Below are 18,781 nucleotides of genomic sequence, written 5' to 3'. Positions count from 1 at the left end.
GTTTGTTTCTGCTCTCGTGGTGAATCAGCAAACATTTCCGAAATTGTTAATTTTCTCTTTTCTAAGAGACCTGTTAAAATGTTTTGGGGACCTGAGAAGATCGACATTCCGGAGACCTTCAACTTTCTTTATTTTCAGATATTGTATGATGGACACCAGTTGTTTTGGTTCATTTTGTATCTCATTATTGTTTGGCTGCTAATTAAGGAAAAAGAAACAAATTAAGGGGTCTGAGTTTTCAAGAGCAAGTCAAGTAAAATTAGTTTAAAAGAAGTTAATCGGTAGCAAAAACGGGTCACTCATTCACAAAAGGATTAGAATGAAAACCTGCAGACACGGTGGTCCTCCAGGAGTGGAGTTGGCAACCCCTCTACTATACGGTAAAACACTAAGGTCTGTGTGTGTCCTGTGTGATTGGTCAGGATGGCTTTGGTGACGCGCTCGAAAGAGGAACTACAACGAGGGATAGGATGGGAGTGATATCGATCATTGAGATAATGCGAGAGGTGCTGTGCAACAACAGCAACAGTTATTTCTATAGCACATTTTCATACAAACAGTAGCTCAAAGTGCTTTACATAATGAAGAATAGAAAACCTAATTGGAGGACCTCCAATTAGCTGTGAACCACCCAGTCTCACTAAGATTGCACAGGTGGTGAACCAGCTGAAGGGGAGGAAAGGCTGCAGGGATCTGGGGTATCTGGGATGAACTTCTCCAGGTTGGTGGTAAGGCTGTCATCCTGGCATTGTAAGCAATCTTTGCTTCCATTTGGGAGACGGGCATCATCCCAACTGACTGGAAAACGGGACTTGTTGTCCCTATCTGGAAAGGGACGGGTGATCGCCTGAATTGCGGCAACTACAGGGGGATAACACTGCTCTCTGTGCCGGGTAAGGTCCTTGCTAGGGTCGTCCTCAGTAGGATCCGTGATCACTTGCTCACATACCAGCGACCGGAGAAGTCTGGTTTTATGCCTAAGAAGTCTACCATCGACCACATCCTGGCACTGAGGGTTCTCATGGAGCGCAAATGCGAATATCAGCAGAGTTTCTTTGCAGCCTTTGTCGATTTTCGTAAAGCGTTCAACTCAGTTGATCGAGCTGCCCTGTGGGACATCCTGAGGGTTCGCGGGATCCCCTCAAAGTTGCTGGATATCATGAGCAGCCTGTACACTGGTGCTGTGAGTGCTGTGACCGCCAAACAGAAATGAGATGTGAAAAGAGCCAACAGATGACCAGCTAAATTGGGTCTTCAAACTCCAACCAATTTCTTAACGAGAAGCCGATTCTTTCAACAACAACAACATTTATTTATATAGCACATTTTCATACAAACAGTAGCTCAAAGTGCTTTACATAATAAAGAATAGAAAAATAAAAGACAAAGAAAACAAAATAAGTCAACATTAATTAACATCGAATAAGAGTAAGGTCCGATGGCCAGGGGGGACAGAAAAAACAAAAATAAAACTCCAGACGGCTGGAGAAAAAAATAAAATCTGTAGGGATTCCAGACCATGAGACCGTCCAGTCCCCTCTGGGCATTCTACCTAACATAAATGAACCAGTCCTCTTTGGATTTAGGGTTCTCACAGAAGGACTTGATGATGGTGGTCACGTAGACGTCTGCCTTTTAAACCATCAATCATTGTTGGAGCATCATAAAGCTTTGAGTAGGTGGAGGTGGCGCAGGCCACCACCACAAAGAAACCGGAAAAAGAAACAGAAAAAGAGAGTTGGGGTCAGTACGGATTTTAGAGCCACCATGAATAGTTATTATGAAGAACTGAACATACAGAGTATCAGGATTAAGTTATAGTGAAGTTATGAGAAGGCCATGTTAAAGTAACGTGTTTTCAGTAGATTTTTAAAGTGCTCCACCGTATCAGCCTGGCGAATTCCTATTGGCAGGCTATTCCAGATTTTAGGTGCATAACAGCAGAAGGCCGCCCGCCTCACCACTTCTTTTAAGTTTAGCTTTTGGAATTTTAAGGAGACACTCATTTGAGGATCTGAGGTTACGATTTGGAATATAAGATGTCAGACATTCGGATATATAAGATGGAGTGAGATTATTTAAGGCTTTATAAACCATAAGCAGAATTTTAAAGTCAATTCTGAATGACACAGGTAACCAGTGTAGTGACATCAAAACTGGAGAAATGTGTTCAGATTTTCTTTTACTAGTTAGGATTCTAGCAGCTGCATTCTGCACTCGTTGCAAGTGATTTATGTCTTTTTTTTTTTTTTTTTTTTTGGTAGTCCTGAGAGGAGTGCGTTACAGTAATCTAGTCGACTGAAAACAAAAGCGTGAACTAATTTCTCAGCATCTTTCAATGATATAAGAGGTCTAACTTTAGCTATGTTTCTTAAGTGAAAAAATGCTGTCCTAGTGATCTGATTAAAATGCGATTTAAAATTCAGATTACAGTCAACAATCACCCTAAGATTTTTACCTCCGTCTTGACTTTTAATCCTAATGTATCCAGTTTATTTCTAATAGCCTCATTGTATCCATTATTGCCAATCACTAAGATTTCAGTTTTCTCTTTTCTGTTAATTAAGCCCGTTATTTAATTCCATGGCTTGTTGCTGCTCTCATTCTGCCACAGCAGACATTTCCAAAACTGCTGATTTTCTGTTTTTTCTAAGAACACCATCACAGTGTTTTGGTGATCTGGGAGATCAGCCTTACTGAGACCATCACCTTTCATTATTTTCAGGTATTGTGGTTAGCTGGTCGTGTGTGTTGCTCGTTTTGTGTCTCATTATTGTTTGGCTGCTAGTTAAGGAAAGTGAAACAGCTAAGGGGCCCGAGTCAAGTTAATTTAAAATTAAAATAAAAGAAGTTCATTAGTCACTAATGAAGAAGATGGTTAGAATGAAAACCTGCAGCCACTGCCGCCCTCTAGGACTGGAGTTTGTCACCCGTGGTTTATAGGAATGACCAACATTTTTATATATGGCCCCCCTATTTTCAGGGGCTCCAAAGTATGTGAACAAATTATGGACAAGCAATTCCATAGCCAGGTGTGAGCACTACTGTTAAGCAGGTAGAAGATCTGCAGTTGAGTCAAAATTATGACACTTGTGTCCCAGTCCAAACACTTCTGGACCTGACTGCGATTTGTTAGGGTTTGTTTTGAACACTAATGTCGTTGCTGTTATTATTATTATTTATTATTGAATTAATTACAGTGCTGCCTAGGTTTGCGAGAATAATCCAAAGCACTCGTATATCAAAGCGAATTACCCCATAAGAAATAATGGAAACTCGGATGATTCGTTCTACAACCAAAAGCTATTCATATAAAAATGATTAATACAAAATCTAAAGTAAAAATACATCAAACAAATGAACCTGCACTTTACCTTTGAAAAGAATCGTGGCTGGTGTGAGGGAGACGAGAGAGAGCAGACGATGATGATGATGATGAGGAGGAGGAGGAGGAGGAGGAGGAGGATTGTTGTGTAGGACGACTTTCACTCTGACTAACGGAATCCCTGATACCTGTTGGCTCACTGGAACCTTTTTTGTGACTTTAACAAGGCAGCCTATCCAATGACGTTTGCTTTTGCCTGAAGAGTCACTAACACTTGATCACAAAATTAAAAAATAAATTGCTGTACGGTTTCTAAAATCTTTTGGGATTCCCCCCATGGAGGATGACACGCGGAAGAGCGTCCCGAAGCAACCCCAGGCTCCCAGCGCTGTAGCAGTTCGGCTCAAAAGCAAATCCGAAAAGATCACGGTCATGCTGAAAGCACCTACCATCGATGGGTGATGCAAGGAACATTATAAATGCAGGCCCCGACTCTACCTGATTGCTGCGTCTCTGTATAGGAGAGCGACAGATCCCGCTACAATAAGTAACCGTCCTGTTCCTGTTTCATGCTGAATAAAGCTGGTGTTGCTAAAGTACTGAGACTCGGCCTCGTGTTTTGAGGTGCAAGACAGGGACTCGCACGTTGTCACAATGCTATAGTAAACAGTATACGCTCGTATGGATGTTCACTATGTGAGTGAGGCACACCAACTGAAACCGAGTATGGTAGATGATTACCCACAATTCCGCGGAGAGAGAACTACCATCAGCTCAGTTTTAATCAGGTGACGCTCGAATTTCAAGACCTCGCTCGTTTATCACGTTAAAATTTATTAAAAATTTTAGCCCGTCTTGCAAATCCAAGGTTTTACTGTATTTCTGTTTTGTTGTACTTTAGGTGGTGCTTGAATAACAGTGGGGTAATTTTTTGGAACCAGGGATTATTTTTCATTTAATGATATTTGATTGGCCATGTAGCTCTGTGAAGAGGATTCCGTGTATTCGGTTTTGTGTGTTGTATTTGCCCCATTTATTGAAACCTTTTGCACACCCGATCCGGGTTCTCACATTCTGAATTGCTCTTCTCCAGATTTTTTTTTTTCCTTTACAAGGTGTTTTTAGGGGAGTTTTTTTCTTTATCTTCCTTGAGTGTCAAGGCTTGAAGGCTGTCATAAAACAGGGCCTGTTAAAAGACGTTGAGTGATTTTGGGGCCATACAAGAAATGAATTGTTATTTGGGTTATGAAGTGATTTTTTTCAGACATGCATCAGCTTTTCAGGTCAAGGGAAGCCTGCATTCCGTTGCCTGCTCCTACTTATAAATTCACAAAGCAAGCTAAGATAAGGCCATGTTGACAAAGAGGAAAGGGAAATGAAAACCTACTCTGCACAGAATTTGGAGGAAAGTAACTTGTGGGGCCCTCGGTCATTGTCAACGCGTCCAGGTCAAATGCCTGCGCTGTAACTTCTGGAGTATTTTATGGCACACTGTGGGGTAGATCATTATCCTGGATTTTTAATCCCACTCTGAAGCCCCTGTCTGGGATCTGGGGAAAGTGGGGGTGACTTGATGAAAGTGATGCAAAGTATTATTGTAGAAGGCTGAAAAGAGAAAACAAATGAGAAGAGTCTGGTAAAAGTTGATCCCGATGGTTGTCACAATATTCAAAATGGTTTTCACTTGTTGAATGTGCTGCTTTCTTTTGGATGATCTACAGAGGCATAATTTTGTTTATTTAAAGTCCTATGAAAAAGTTTAGGAACCCCTCTCCGCTTGCTCTACAAAAATGTGGGTCCCCTTGTACTTCTGCTGATTTGAATTCATGTCACTGCTCAATGCTGATTACTTACAACACCAAATTGGTTGGATGAGCTTGTTAAGCTTTGAACTTCATAGACAGGTGTGTCCAATCATGACAAAAGGTATTTAAGGTGGTCAATTGCAAGTTTTACGTCCTTTTGACCCTCCTCTGAAGAGTGACGGCATGGGATCCTCAAAGCAACTCTCAAAAGATCTGAAAACAAAGATTGTTCAGTCTCCTGGTTTAGGGGAAGGCTATAAAAAGCGATCTCAGAGGTTTAGACAGTCCGTTTCAACTGTAAGGAATGGAATCAGGAAATGGAAGGCCACAGGCACAGTTGCTGTTAAACCCAGCAGGTCTGGCAGGCCAAGAAAAATACAGGAGCGGCATATGAGCAGGATTGTGAGAATGGTTACAGACAACCCACAGATCACCTCCAAAGACCTGCAAGAACATCTTGCTGCGGATGGTGTATCTGTACATCATTCTAGAATTCAGCACAATTTGCACAAAGAACTTCTGTATGGCAGGGTGATGAGAAAGAAGCCCTTTCTGCACTCACACCACAAACAGAGTCGCTTGTTGTATTCAAATGCTCATTTAGACAAGCCAGATTCATTTTGGAACAAAGTGCTTTGGACTGATGAGACAAAAGTTGAATTATTTGGTCATAACAAAAAGCGCTTTGTATGGCGGAAGAAGAACATCGCATTCCAAGAGAAACACCTGCTACCTACTGTCAAATTTGGTGGAGGTTGCTGTGTGGCTCGTTCAGGGACTGGGGCCCTTGTTAAAGTCGAGGGTCGGATGAATTCAACCAAATATCAACAAATTCTTCAGGATAATGTTCAAGCATCAGTCACAAAGGTGAAGTTACACAGGGATTGGATATTCCAACAAGACAATGACCCAAAACACAGTTCGAAATCTACAAAGGCATTCAAGCAGAGGGAGAAGTATAATGTTCTAGAATGGCCGTCGCAGTCCCCTGACTTGAATATCATCGAAAATCTAGGGGATGATTTGAAGCAGGCTATCCAGGCTCGGCAGCCATCATCCATCCATCCATCCATTTTCTAACCCGCTGAATCCGAATACAGGGTCACGGGGGCCTGCTGGAGCCAATCCCAGCCAACACAGGGCACAAGGCAGGAACCAATCCTGGGCAGGGTGCCAACCCACCGCAGGACACACACAAACACACCCACACACCAAGCACACACTAGGGTCAATTTAGAATCGCCAATCCACTTAACCTGCATGTCTTTGGATTGTGGGAGGAAACCGGAGCGCCCGGAGGAAACCCACGCAGACACGGGAGAACATGCAAACTCCACGCAGGGAGGACCCGGGAAGCGAACCCGGGTCTCCTAACTGCAAGGCAGCAGTGCTACCACTGCGCCACCATGCCGCCCGGCAGCCATCATGTTTAACTAAACTGGAGAGATTTTGTATTGAAGAATGGTAGGAAATACCAGAATCCAGACACTCATCAAAGGCTATAGGAGGCGTCTAGAGGATGTTAGATTAGCAAAATGAGGCTCAACTAAGTATTGATGTCATATCTCTGTTGGTGTCCACATTTATGCACCTGTCTAATTTTGTTATGATGCATATTGCATATTTTCTGTTAATCCAATAATCTTAATGTCACTGCTGAGATACTACTGTGTCCATAAGGCATGTCATCTATTAAAAGGAAGTTGCTACTTTGAAAGCTCAGCCAATGATGAACAAAAATCCAAAGAATTAAGAGGGGTTCCCAAACTTTTTCATATGACTGTATTAAAAAAAAAAAAAAAAGTTTCAGTAGTTTGGAGAAAGCAATGTCTGAGGAATTTATATTCAGTACTGAAGCATAAATGGAAAGATCAATTCATATCCAGAGGGGACAGAGTCCCACGTGAGCTACACTGTCATTGTAGAGCTGATCAAGTATGGGGTGCCCTTAAGGAACAATGACCACCTAGTGACCCGTGTCAGATTAAAGACAACATTTGAAGCTCTGATACGTTGTTGATGGGGCTGCAAACTCCTTTACCCATTGAAAAAATAGGGCGGCTGCTGTGGCCACATTTTAGGTGGCCTGTTTGGTATTTCTAAAGACGTGCCTGGGGTAAGTGATGATGGCCGTATGTGTTGCACTGCTGTTCTGTCCAGGACTGGTCCTTATCCTGTGATCTTTCTTAATTCATTGTGGTTCTGATCAGGAAACAAATAAAATATCCGTAATTGCACAATATTTTTTTATATGGGATTGTGAATGTGTAGTTATGCAAGTATTTTCAGGCCTTGAACATGCTGATCTACAGTATATCCTCGTAAATTGTATCAAGACAGCAACAGGTCTGACAGTGCACTGTTAGTTTCTAATATTTGAATTGATGTCTCCTGGACCCGAAAAAACTGTGTTGGACTACTGTTAAGAGAGATATGGGGCTCAAAGTCTAGTAGTGCAATAAATGTCGTCGTCGTCGTCTTCTAGATGGGGAACCTGCTATTTTGAGCTCTTTGAATGTCCAGCTGAGGCTTAAATTTAAAAAGTCAACATTAGAAGTTTCATTTGTCATATAGGAACATGCGTCAATCTTTCCGGGATGGGTGTGTGAAGTTTGTTAGCCAAGAGCAGTTTATTTATGGAAAATGCTAAGAGCACGAGAAAACCAACAAGCACCTGATGAAAAAACCCTAAACTGGACTCGCTTTGTCTATACCAGTGGTTCTTGAATTTTATTTTCGTGTTCTGTTTTTGCCTTTTGTGGGTCTTCACCACAGAGAGTCATTCGGGGTATCCTTCTCTCGTGAAACTGCCGCCAACTGTCTCCCAGATGAGGTTGTGCTCCCTGTAGAATTTCCACCGATCGTCATCCAAGTTCCCTTCTTGGATAATCGCCACAGATCATCGTCTGTTTGGTCCCTTCAACCAATGAACAAAATCATCCACCAGGGGATCGTGTTTCTCTTGCATGCGGTGAACCATCGCAAGGCTTTCCGCAAGCTGTTTGCGACCCTTTTCTCATTCAGTACTATTGTACTTCTTGACTCTGTGCGACCCCAGTGCAGACATTATGCAACCCAAAATGGATCGCAACCCATAGTTTTAAGAAACTCTGGTCTAGACAATGATGTACTTCTTGGAAAGGTTATGAATGAGTAGAAGGATGCCAAAGCCATGGAAGATATAAATTCTCATCATACAGTTGTGCTTAAAAGTTTGTGAACCCTTTAGAATGTTCTGTATTTCTGCATAAATATGACCTAAAACATCATCAGATTTTCACTCAAGTCCTAAAAGTAGATAAAGAGAAACCAGTTAAACAAATGAAACAAAAATATTATACTTAGTCATTTATTTATTGAGGAAAATGATCGAATATTACATATTTGTGAGTGGCAAAAGTATGTGAACCTCTAGGATGATCAGTTAGTTTGAAGGTGAAATTCGAGTCCGGTGTTTTCAATCAATGGGATGACAATCAGGTGTGAGTGGGCACCCTGTGTTATTTAAAGAACAGGATCTATCAAAGTCTGCTCTTCACAACACATGCTTGTGGAAGTGTATCATGACACGAACAAAGGAGATTTCTGAGGACCTTAGAAAAAGAGTTGTTGATGCTCATCAGGCTGGAAAAGGTTACAAAACCATCTCTAAAGAGTTTGGACTCCACCAATCCACAGTCAGACAGATTGTGTACAAATTGAGGAAATCCAAGACCGTTGTTACCCTCCCCAGGAGTGGTCGACCAACAAAGATCACTCCAAGAGCAAGGCGTGTAATAGTCGGCGAGGTCACAAAGGACCCCAGGGTAACTTCTAAGCATCTGAAGGCCTCTCTCACATTGGCTAATGTTCATGTTCATGAGTCCACCATCAGGAGAACACTGAACAACAATTTTGTGCATGGCAGGGTTGAAAGGAGAAAGCTTCTGCTCTCCAAAAAAAAAAAAAAATTTCTGCTCATCTGCAGTTTGCTACAGATCACGTGGACAAACCAGAAGGCTATTGGAAGAATTGTTTTGTGGACGGATGAGACCAAAATAGAACTTTTTGGTTTAAATGAAAAGCGTTATGTTTGGAGAAAGGAAAACACTGCATTCCAGCATAAGAACCTTATCCTATCTGTGAAACATGGTGGTGGTAGTATCATGATTTGGGCCTGTTCTGCTGCATCTGGGCCAGGACGGCTTGCCTTCATTGATGGAACAATGAATTCTGAATTATATCGGAGAATTCTAAAGGAAAATGTCAGGACATCTGTCCATGAACTGAATCTCAAGAGAAGGTGTGTCATGCAGCAAGACAATGACCCTAAGCACACAAGTCGTTCTTCCAAAGAATGGTTAAAGAAGAATAAAGTTAATGTTAATGTTTTGGAATGGCCAAGTCAAAGTGCTGACTTTAATCCAATCGAAATGTTTTGGAAGGACCTGAAGCGAGCAGTTAATGTGAGGAAACCCACCAACATCCCAGAGTTGAAGCTGTCCTGTACGGAGGATCGTTGCTGACTTAGCCATCGCCCGGTCACAAGCACATGAGGTAAAATGCTATTTCAGCTACTGAGATGTACTGAAACCCCATCCACTGAACAGTACAGCGCAATATTTTTCCCCATCTCTAACCTCACTAGCTTCAACTACTACGCCCCTTCAATAGCTGTATGTAGGTCGTCAGTGAGCTTATAAAGGTAAAAATGGGTCCTGAAGGTGCAAAGGTCGAGAAACACAGCCAGATTTCCATCCTACAAGCATTTAAAAAAATAAAATAAAAATAAAAACAAAAAAATAGCAGAACTGCAAGTACTGCCATTGGATAAATGACACATAATCCCTGTGAGAAGCCAGTGTAGCACCGCATGGCTAATTATGCATGCGAATCAGCAGTCTGCTCAGTTTTATCTCAAAACAAGCCTTAATGAAGCCCTTCACCTGCCCCTCCTCTTGTCGGAAAACACAGAACATGCTATGAAATAATAAAAACAAAAGATTTCTTACTATTTACTTTCTTTTCTTCTTGATGGAACAAGAAAGAGCAAATCATCTGCACAGACACATGAGAAATAAAAGAAGTTCCTGCTGTGCCTGGAGCTTAAACTTCAAATATGGAATGAGCCGATCCCAAGCCATCACTTCATTACAATGTGTGCACCAGGACTGGACCTCCTGTGATCTTTATTTTATTTACTTATTGCTTACTTGTGGGTATTTGGAGAAGAGTCTAACTGCAGGCTGTAATATATTTGACTTATGTCAGGTGATGCCCACAATGTCAGTCACGAGATGCAATTGGAGTCAGATAACCACACACAACCGTAATCTTGACAATAGTATAACGCAATGCATGTTTCATGACTGACGTTGAGGGCGTTTCATGATGTTGGGCTGTTCTGTGACTGACCTCATAGGTACTGGAGTCCACAATTACACTCTGTTGGATGTTTGTTGTATTTTGTTTGTGGTATTCGTTCAATCTGTGTCAGTGGCACAGTAATTAGCTTTGCTGACTCACAGCTCAGATCACATATTTGACAATAATTGGTCCAGCATAATTGGCAGACCTTTCCCTAGCCCTCGGGGACACTTAAAACAGCTTTGCACCATCCTAATCCACTCCTTCCCCACTGACTCCAATGTATTTCACAGAGTTTGGCGAAGTTCACAAACATATCTGTGATTTTGCCAAACTTGAGACAATGTGAACTCCACAGGGTTTGCTCATCATTCGTGGCAAGTTTTCATCACTTACACATTGTATTTCCTGTGTTAACATTCTGTATAGAATAAATGGCTAGTCTGACTGGGGGTTCATCTCAGTCACAAGGCAGGAATTATCCCTGGGAAGGAGACTAGGACTTTGTAGAGCAAATTCACTTTCATAGCCACACATGCCTGATCAGTTCGGAGCTGCCAGATCACCAAATATGTGTAACTTTGAAAAGTTGGATATTTCATTGCAATTTTCTACCCCACTAACCCAATTAAGGTGTGCTGACTCAAAATGAGAGTGTGAAGATTATTTAGGAAGAAGATTGGGAGAGAAGAGCGATGTCGGCTGTATTATCATGGGAACTGTGGGACTAACCAAGTGCGTTACTAGGGTGGTCTTCTCTCGTACCTTAAGAATAACACACAGTCATATACACATCGGGATCCTACAGACCAAATCTCAGGTGAAAGCCTAATTGTCATTCACTGTGCTATATTCTACTTAGACCTCCTTTACATTCATACATAGATGTCCTAATTAAGACAATAGTAATGCCTAAGTGCATCACACAATATTCTGTAGGAGTCTCTACCTAAGAACTTGCTATCACCAGCACTGACAGACATGTGGGTGTCATCGCGACACAATTAAAATCGCAGCTCTTTTGGTTACGTCACTTACCAGCCAAACCAATATGCCCTGCTTTTACCGCAGTTGTCTTTCGTTTGAGGAGTGACCTCTTAGGCTTGGTAACCTTATGAGCAAGTGACGTGGTGAACTCGTCGCACAGGTGTCATAATTTTCGGTTTATTATGTCAGTCACTCTGGATATAAGAACAAAGTATAGAAAATGTAAAACCAAAGTGATATTTATTAATTAATAATAATAATGCCAAATAGAAGAAGATATAATAGAAAATAAGATTGATAGTAAGAGTCTGGATGTAATATTTAGATAAAGCTTATAGAGAATGTCAAAGCTTGGAAGATATCCTGAGGTAACTTTTGATCTAGCAATTGACGCTTTTGTGAACGTTCAGATGAAATGGCCACAAGTGTCTCTGTCTCCTCTCCTCTGTTGTCCTTTTTGTCCTCGTCGGTTCTTGGTCTGCCGGACAAGCCCTATTTATGGTAAAATTCCACGTGGGGATTCGTGACGTGGTATTACACAACTTTGATTGGCTAGCCATCAACGTTCTGTTTCCAAGTGATAAGCCCATCTGATGGATGACTTTGCTTAAAGTTTCTGATCAGTGATAAGTAGTGAGAAGTCTAGCAAAATGACACCTTTTATTGGCTAACTAAAAAGATTACAATATGCAAGCTTTCAAAACAACTCGGGGCCCCTTCTTCGGGCAAAATGTAGAAAGGGCCTGAGCTGCCTCGAAAGCTTGCATATTGTACTGTGTTAGCCGATAAAAGGTGTCATTTTGCTTGACTTCTCACTACATTCATAATGGCTAACACAGTACAACACCCTAGTGATCAGTGATAAAATATTCAAGACAACCTGGGACAAACCATCGAAACAGATGATTTAAAGTGATACAGGTACAGTTCAGGAAGAGAAGATGCCTTGTTGTTAATCGCCCCATACGTGTTCTGTCAGTTAATTTCATTTTGTTTGAGCAAAAATATAAGCATCTATTATTTAAAAAATTGAAGATCTGGTAGTCCAGGAGGAGAGCAAGGATGTACTGACTCAAAAAGGTCAGGAGATGAGATGTAATAAAATACTCGAGTCTAGTTTGCTACCACCTATCTAACTGATCTGTCATCAAGTTCAAAATGCTAGTTAAAAATCAAAGCTCTTACTGCCAAAACCAAATTCATGTATTGGGTAAAGTATAGTCAAATAGAGAAACACATCAACACGGTTATTATCCTAATCTCGAATTACCCAGAAATGCATTTGCGGAACTTTATACTGTTGCTCTTATGATGTAAAATGCTGTGCATTCTCAGGTTGTTCTGGGTAATATTACCAGGGCAACGGCCGACATGATTGTGCCAGAATGGTGTCACAGGATAAATGGTAATAATTTACAACTTTCTGTGGAATTATTCTAACTCTCGTTTATAGGAGTCAAAAAATGCAAACCATAAGATCAGGTTCATGACGCACCAGTGCCTAAATTGGTAAAGTTGGCCACCAAGTGGGAGACCATCCTGCACATTCACACTCCAAAAATGGCAGTTTGCAAAGCCTCATTTGCAGGACTGTGGAGTCGGTAGATAAATCCTTAGTTTCTGAAACTTCTGACTCCGACTCCTCTGTATTTAATATGCTAATGTATTTTATAAGGCAACATACACGTCATTTAACCATAGAATTACTGGCTAGGAAGCCGACTCTCTACTGTATTGGCCAGTTTAAACAAAAGACGAGAATCCCTGAACACACATCACGCCATAGGACACACCTCCACCTACATCATTACACTTGTTTACACTGATATTAACATTACAGTATATCTGAAATAAAATTAAAACACTTTTTGTAATGTACCATAATCCAGATTACAATGTGTGAATATCAGGTTGTATAATAACTTAACACTAATAGTAACACAACTGGGCTTTATTCTTACATCAGAGAAGTACTTAATTATGACTGTTGTTTGTGAAATGGGACATTTGAACTTGCTGTATTTTTTTTCCATTACAATTTAAATTTATTAGGAGTCGGTACATTTTTGCCGACTCCGACCCTGACTCTAGGTACCCAGAATTGTCTCCAACTCCTCGAGTCAGACTCCACAGCCCTGTTCATTTGGCCTCATGTGTATCTTTTAGATGTATTAAAAGAATAAGGAAGACGGATGAAAGCAAGAAGGTGCCAACTTCATTATCCTGGCTGAATTTCTGCCCCAAGAGTTTAGAAATGGGAGACGACAGTGCTAACCACTGTGCCGCCCATCTTTTATTCTCTCATTGTACAAATACTGGTTTCTATTTTGGATACTTGCTTTCTTTCTCTGTCTCTTATTAAAACTACATTTTGGGGAAGTAAAGTTTTGTTGTGAAAAGGGAAGTTACAGGTATCAGTGGAAAAATGATACATCATCAACTGACTTGACTGGTCTTGTTGCTTTCGTGTTCAGTCATATTTGCTGCTTTTGAGAGTGGCAGTCAGTTTTTCTTTGTTTGTTTTTTCCATGATGTTGAGTCAAAATGTAGTCTGCCTACTGAGTGCATTCTTCAGACTAAGAGAGGAGTTACGGTACTGCATGAGGAAATCGGGAGTCGTAGAAAAGTATGTGACGGAGGTGCAGAATATGTATGAGGACGGTGAGGTGTGCGGTGGGAATGACAACCTGGTGCAAGGTGAGAGTGGGATGACATCAAGGAACGGCTCTGAGCCCTTTAGTGTTTGCAATGGTGATGGACAGGTTGACAGATGAGGTCAGACAGGAGTCTCCACGGACTATGATGTTCACGGGCATGACATTGTGATCTGTAGTGAGAGTAGACAGCAGGTTGAGGCGAACCTGAAGAGGTGGAGGTACACACTGGAGAGAAGGGGAATGAGAGTCTGTAGGTGTAAGACAGGGCACATGTGCGTGAATGAGAGGGAAGGTGGTAGAACGGTGCAACTGCCAGGAGCACAGATGGTGAAAGTAGACAAATTTAAATACTTGGGTTCATCAGTCCAAAGCAACAGAGGTGGTGAAGAAGAGAGTGCAGGCAGGGTGGACTGGGTGGAGAAGGGGTGATTTATGATAGAAGAGAACCTGCAAGAGTGAAAGGGAAGGCCTATAAAATGGTAGTGAGACCAGCTATGTGGTGTTACGACAGTTTGGTGGCCAAGTGAGAGATGCTAAATTTGAGATGGTTTGGGCACGTGCAGAGATGAGGAAAAGATAAGAAGGCCAAAGAGCAGACTTATGGATGTAGTGAGGGAGGACATGAAGGCAGTCGGTGTGGCAGAAAATGATGTAAAAGACAGGGATGGATGTAGACCAGGAGTCCCCAACTCTGTCATGGAGGGCACCAGTGGCTGCAGGTTTTCATTCTAATCTGGGATCCTGAGTTGGCTTGTTGTGTGGTCGGTGTGGCAATGTGCTGTATCAGCGTGTGCTCCTAACCTCCTCCTCTTTCTTAATTAGTGACATGTTTTTGTTGCTAATTAACTTCTTTTGAATCCGTTTTAATTGACTTGTTGTTTAAGATTTGTTTTTCTGAATTTTTTCATCGTTCCTCTGAATTGCTTCCTTTCTTTCTTTAAATGGCACCCAAACAGAAATGAAATGTGAAGTGAGTGAACCAACAGAAGAACACCTAAGTCAGGGCCTCGGACTCCAACCAATTTCACTCCAACCAGTTGCTTAATTAGGCGCTGATACCTTGTGGTTAATTAAACCCATTCTTTAATTCCATGGCTTGTTGATGCTCTCGCTGGGCAATAGCAGACATTTTTGAAATCATTGATTTTCTCTTTTCTAAGAGCACGCTGTAAAAATGTTTTGGGGCCCTGAGCAGATCGACATTCCTGAGACCTTCATCTTTCTTTATGTTCAGATATTGTATGATGGACACCAGTTTGCTGCTCATGTTTTGGTTCATTTTGGATCTCATTATTGTTTGGCTGCTAATTAAGGAAAAAGATACAATTGAGGGGTCTGAGTATTCAAGAGCAAATCAAATAAAATTAAATTAAAAAGAACTTTAATTAGCAGCAAAAACAGGTCAATAATAAAAAATAAAAAAAAAAAACCTGCAGCCACTGGGGCCCTCCAGGACCGGAGTTGGGGACCCCTGATGTAGACAGATGATCCGCTGTGACAACCGCTAAATGGAAAGAGATGAAAGAAGTAGATGATTAATAAACCGTTATTTAATATGTTACCAGTAGGCATCCTGGCATGTTAACAACAGTTCAGTGGTGGTTCTGTCGACCATGAACGCTGTCCCAGCTGCTTATGCTGCCAATACCCTTCGACTCTGTGATTGTAAGGGTCAGTGCGCCCCCAAGGGCTGATGTTCAGTCATCAGGCTGGCCAGTGCAAGTGTGCAGCTCAAGTGTGTTCTTCCTGTGCTTAGTTTTCCGAATAAACTCTGGTTTCTACCATATGTGATAAGTTTAAGGATATGCTGAAGTTGTTCAATTCAATACCATTTTAATCCACAAGAACAGGCTTGGAATTTTTTTAAAAATGCAGAACAAATGCTTCACTTAAGCACATGATTTCCCATGGCAAATTCAAATATACCTTGAATATGGAAAAAATCCCTTTGACTTTAAAAAATACTGAACCTGTTTTGAAAAGTGTTGTCAAGTACTCCAAGCTGGCTGAGGAGTGCAGGGAGGCCGGCTGGAAGACCACCATCTATCCAGTGGAGGTGGGATGCCGAGGGTATGTGGGGCTGTCAACCACACGCCTCCTGAGGGACGCAGGGGTGACTGGAAGGAATCTAAGAAAGGCCATTAAAGATCTGGCAGAGAAAGGCAGCTTTTGGCTCTGGTTGAGGAGCTGGGGAAAGAACAAATAACCCCAATAACAGCTGCAGGGGGTGACAGGGAGACGTCCCTGTCACTGCTCCGCCACCAGGAGACGTTCTAGCGATTTAAAGGAGCGAAACGTTGGTGAATGGTGGTTCCTAGCTGAAGACCCTGCAGCTGACCCATGGGCACCGGAGGAGGTGCAACAGGCAGCAATGCCAAGCAGGTTATACCACCTACCTGTACATTGACTCAAAAGTGTCAATATCAATAATTATTAATTGTAACATTTTAAAAATTACTTCAGAACTCCATTTTAATGGTATCAATTCTGCAAGCAGTTCCAGTTTGCTTTGACTTTTGACATTTTGGCTACCAATGGGCAAAGCTAGAGTTGTAGCCCCCTTAATAAGATGGCAACTTGAGCACAGTCTGAGCCTTCACCAGCATGCATACTGTAATTGACAAAGAGGGTTGCCAGGGTGGTGTGTGAAAATGCTTCGACTTTGTGCCAGAGATACACACAACCTGTATGCAAGATTTGCTGCCATCTTAAATGTGCCAGCACAACCAATTCAGTCGGACACTTGAAGGACCAACATGCGAGCCAATGCAAAGAATTTCGAGTAGGTATCTTATTTCTAAATTCTGGAAACATATTTGGGTTTGAAGGTGGGGTGTGACGTTGCTTTGTTTGCTTTGCGCCCTCCCCCTATCATCCATAACCTATCGTCGATGGGGAAGGAGCAGAAGCTTTAGATCCATCCAGCCATCCATTTTCCCACCCGCTGAATCCAAACACAGGGTCATGGGGGGGTCTGCTGGAGCCAATCCCAGCCAACAAAGGGCACAAGGCAGGAACCAATCCCGGGCAGGGTGCCAACCCACCGCAGGACACACACCCACTAGGGCCAATTTAGAATCGCCAATCCACCTAACCTGCTTGTCTTTGGACTGTGGGTGAAACCGGAGCGCCCGGAGGAAACCCACGCAGACACGGGGAGAACATGCAAACTCCACGCAGGGAGGACCCGGGAAGCGAACCCGGGTCTCCTAACTGCGAGGCAGCAGCACTACCACTGCGCCACCGTGCCGCCCCAGGCTTTAGATTCGTCAAAAAATTTTGATCTCCGGTTTTTCAACAAATCTCGACGTTTTTGGGTCCACGATACTGAAAACATCGATACGTCAGTGATTGATGTGTGTCAGTATCTTGAAGACAGTCTAGAGCTAAACCAGCTGGATGGAAAAATACCAAACTCGAAACTTAAGCTTGTTATGAGATGACGATGTGCTGATTAGTTTTTGAGCGAAATCGTGCAAGAGAAAGAGGCACTCGAGGGGAAAACCTCAAACGGCGTAATTCGGCAATTAATTATGAATTCTTTTCGTCAATTGCTATTGTAATGGCCTATTTTATGATCACAGACCACCATAAAATAATTACTGAAATGTTATAGAATAGTTCAGGTAACTTGATTCCAGGGGCACAAAGCCAACTGGCGCTCATGTCCAAATATTTTTTTTTTTTCTGCAGGTTTAAACATTTGTTTTGTAGTCAGGTAAACGTTTAACACATTAAGATAGAGGCGTGCAATTATTTCTGCCTGCAGGCCAGTTTTATTCTGTGCCGTTTATTCAGGGGCAACGCTCTTTAACGTTAGGACTCCGTCACACCCCTCTGTCTTTAAATCCTTGACATGAAGTGTGCTGCCATAGTGTGATACTCTACTTTATTATGTGTGATCTTAAATTATATTTCATGACATTTACTACATAATGTAAAGCACTATAACCTTTTAGGGTAAAGTTCCATAATTAAGTGGTACTACGCTTTCGTGTATTACCGTAGAAATTGAATTGCAGGATGGTGACTAACGTGACTGTTGCTTGGACTTGGCTGGTCGATAAGGCCATTTTGGAGATGGGGCCTGCGTGAAAGTAGCAGTGTGGGTGCAGTTTCATTTGAGCTGCATCAAGAAGAGCACTGCTCAGAACAACAGTGAAGGTGATTTTATAATTATTTTATTTATCTTTTAATTACTTTGACGGTCCTGTCCTCTCATACTGTTGGAGAATCCAGCTGTTGTCCAAATTTAAACTTGCTTTCTTTTATTGTTTTTAGAATTTTACTTCAGTATTTGCATTTAATGATTAAATCTTCTATTGTTTGTTCTTATATACTACAGGGTGGTCCAGATCTAATTATGCCGATCCAGATCGTCTGGATGACTTTGATTTATGCGGGGACGATTCCAGTTCGGTGCAAAGACGATTCTTCATCTCGTCAGTTCGCAGACTTCTCGATGGTTCGGGATTTTTCATGTGACTTTCTGTATAATAAACTTAAGTTATAGCGTAATGAAAATTGCATAATTAGATCTGGACCACCCCATATATATATATATATATATATATATATATATATATATATATATATATATATATGTAAAGATTTAAATGCATACAGAATTGCAATTTATTTAAATACATTTTGTTTAGTTA

The 18,781-nt window shown here is 41.7% G+C and overlaps 1 protein-coding gene across 3 annotated transcripts in view; it reads left to right on the top strand.

The window, feature by feature from the left end:
• The window catches only part of src (v-src avian sarcoma (Schmidt-Ruppin A-2) viral oncogene homolog), a 166,977-nt gene that overhangs the window by 32,375 nt on the left and 115,821 nt on the right, over positions 1 to 18,781 (top strand). Inside the window, exon 1 of one of the 3 annotated variants that reach the window (XM_039734533.1) lies at positions 14,140 to 14,160. The exons of the other annotated variants lie outside the window; for them this stretch is intronic. The gene's annotated coding sequence lies outside the window, so the exon portion shown is untranslated. Of the gene's footprint in view, positions 1 to 14,139; positions 14,161 to 18,781 lie in introns of those variants that run through there. 3 annotated transcript variants of the gene reach the window in all.

The sequence above is a fragment of the Polypterus senegalus genome, chromosome 14, assembly GCF_016835505.1.
Source record: "Polypterus senegalus isolate Bchr_013 chromosome 14, ASM1683550v1, whole genome shotgun sequence".
NCBI classification, from domain to species: domain Eukaryota; kingdom Metazoa; phylum Chordata; class Cladistia; order Polypteriformes; family Polypteridae; genus Polypterus; species Polypterus senegalus.
This window is presented reverse-complemented; position numbering and strand designations above follow the sequence as displayed.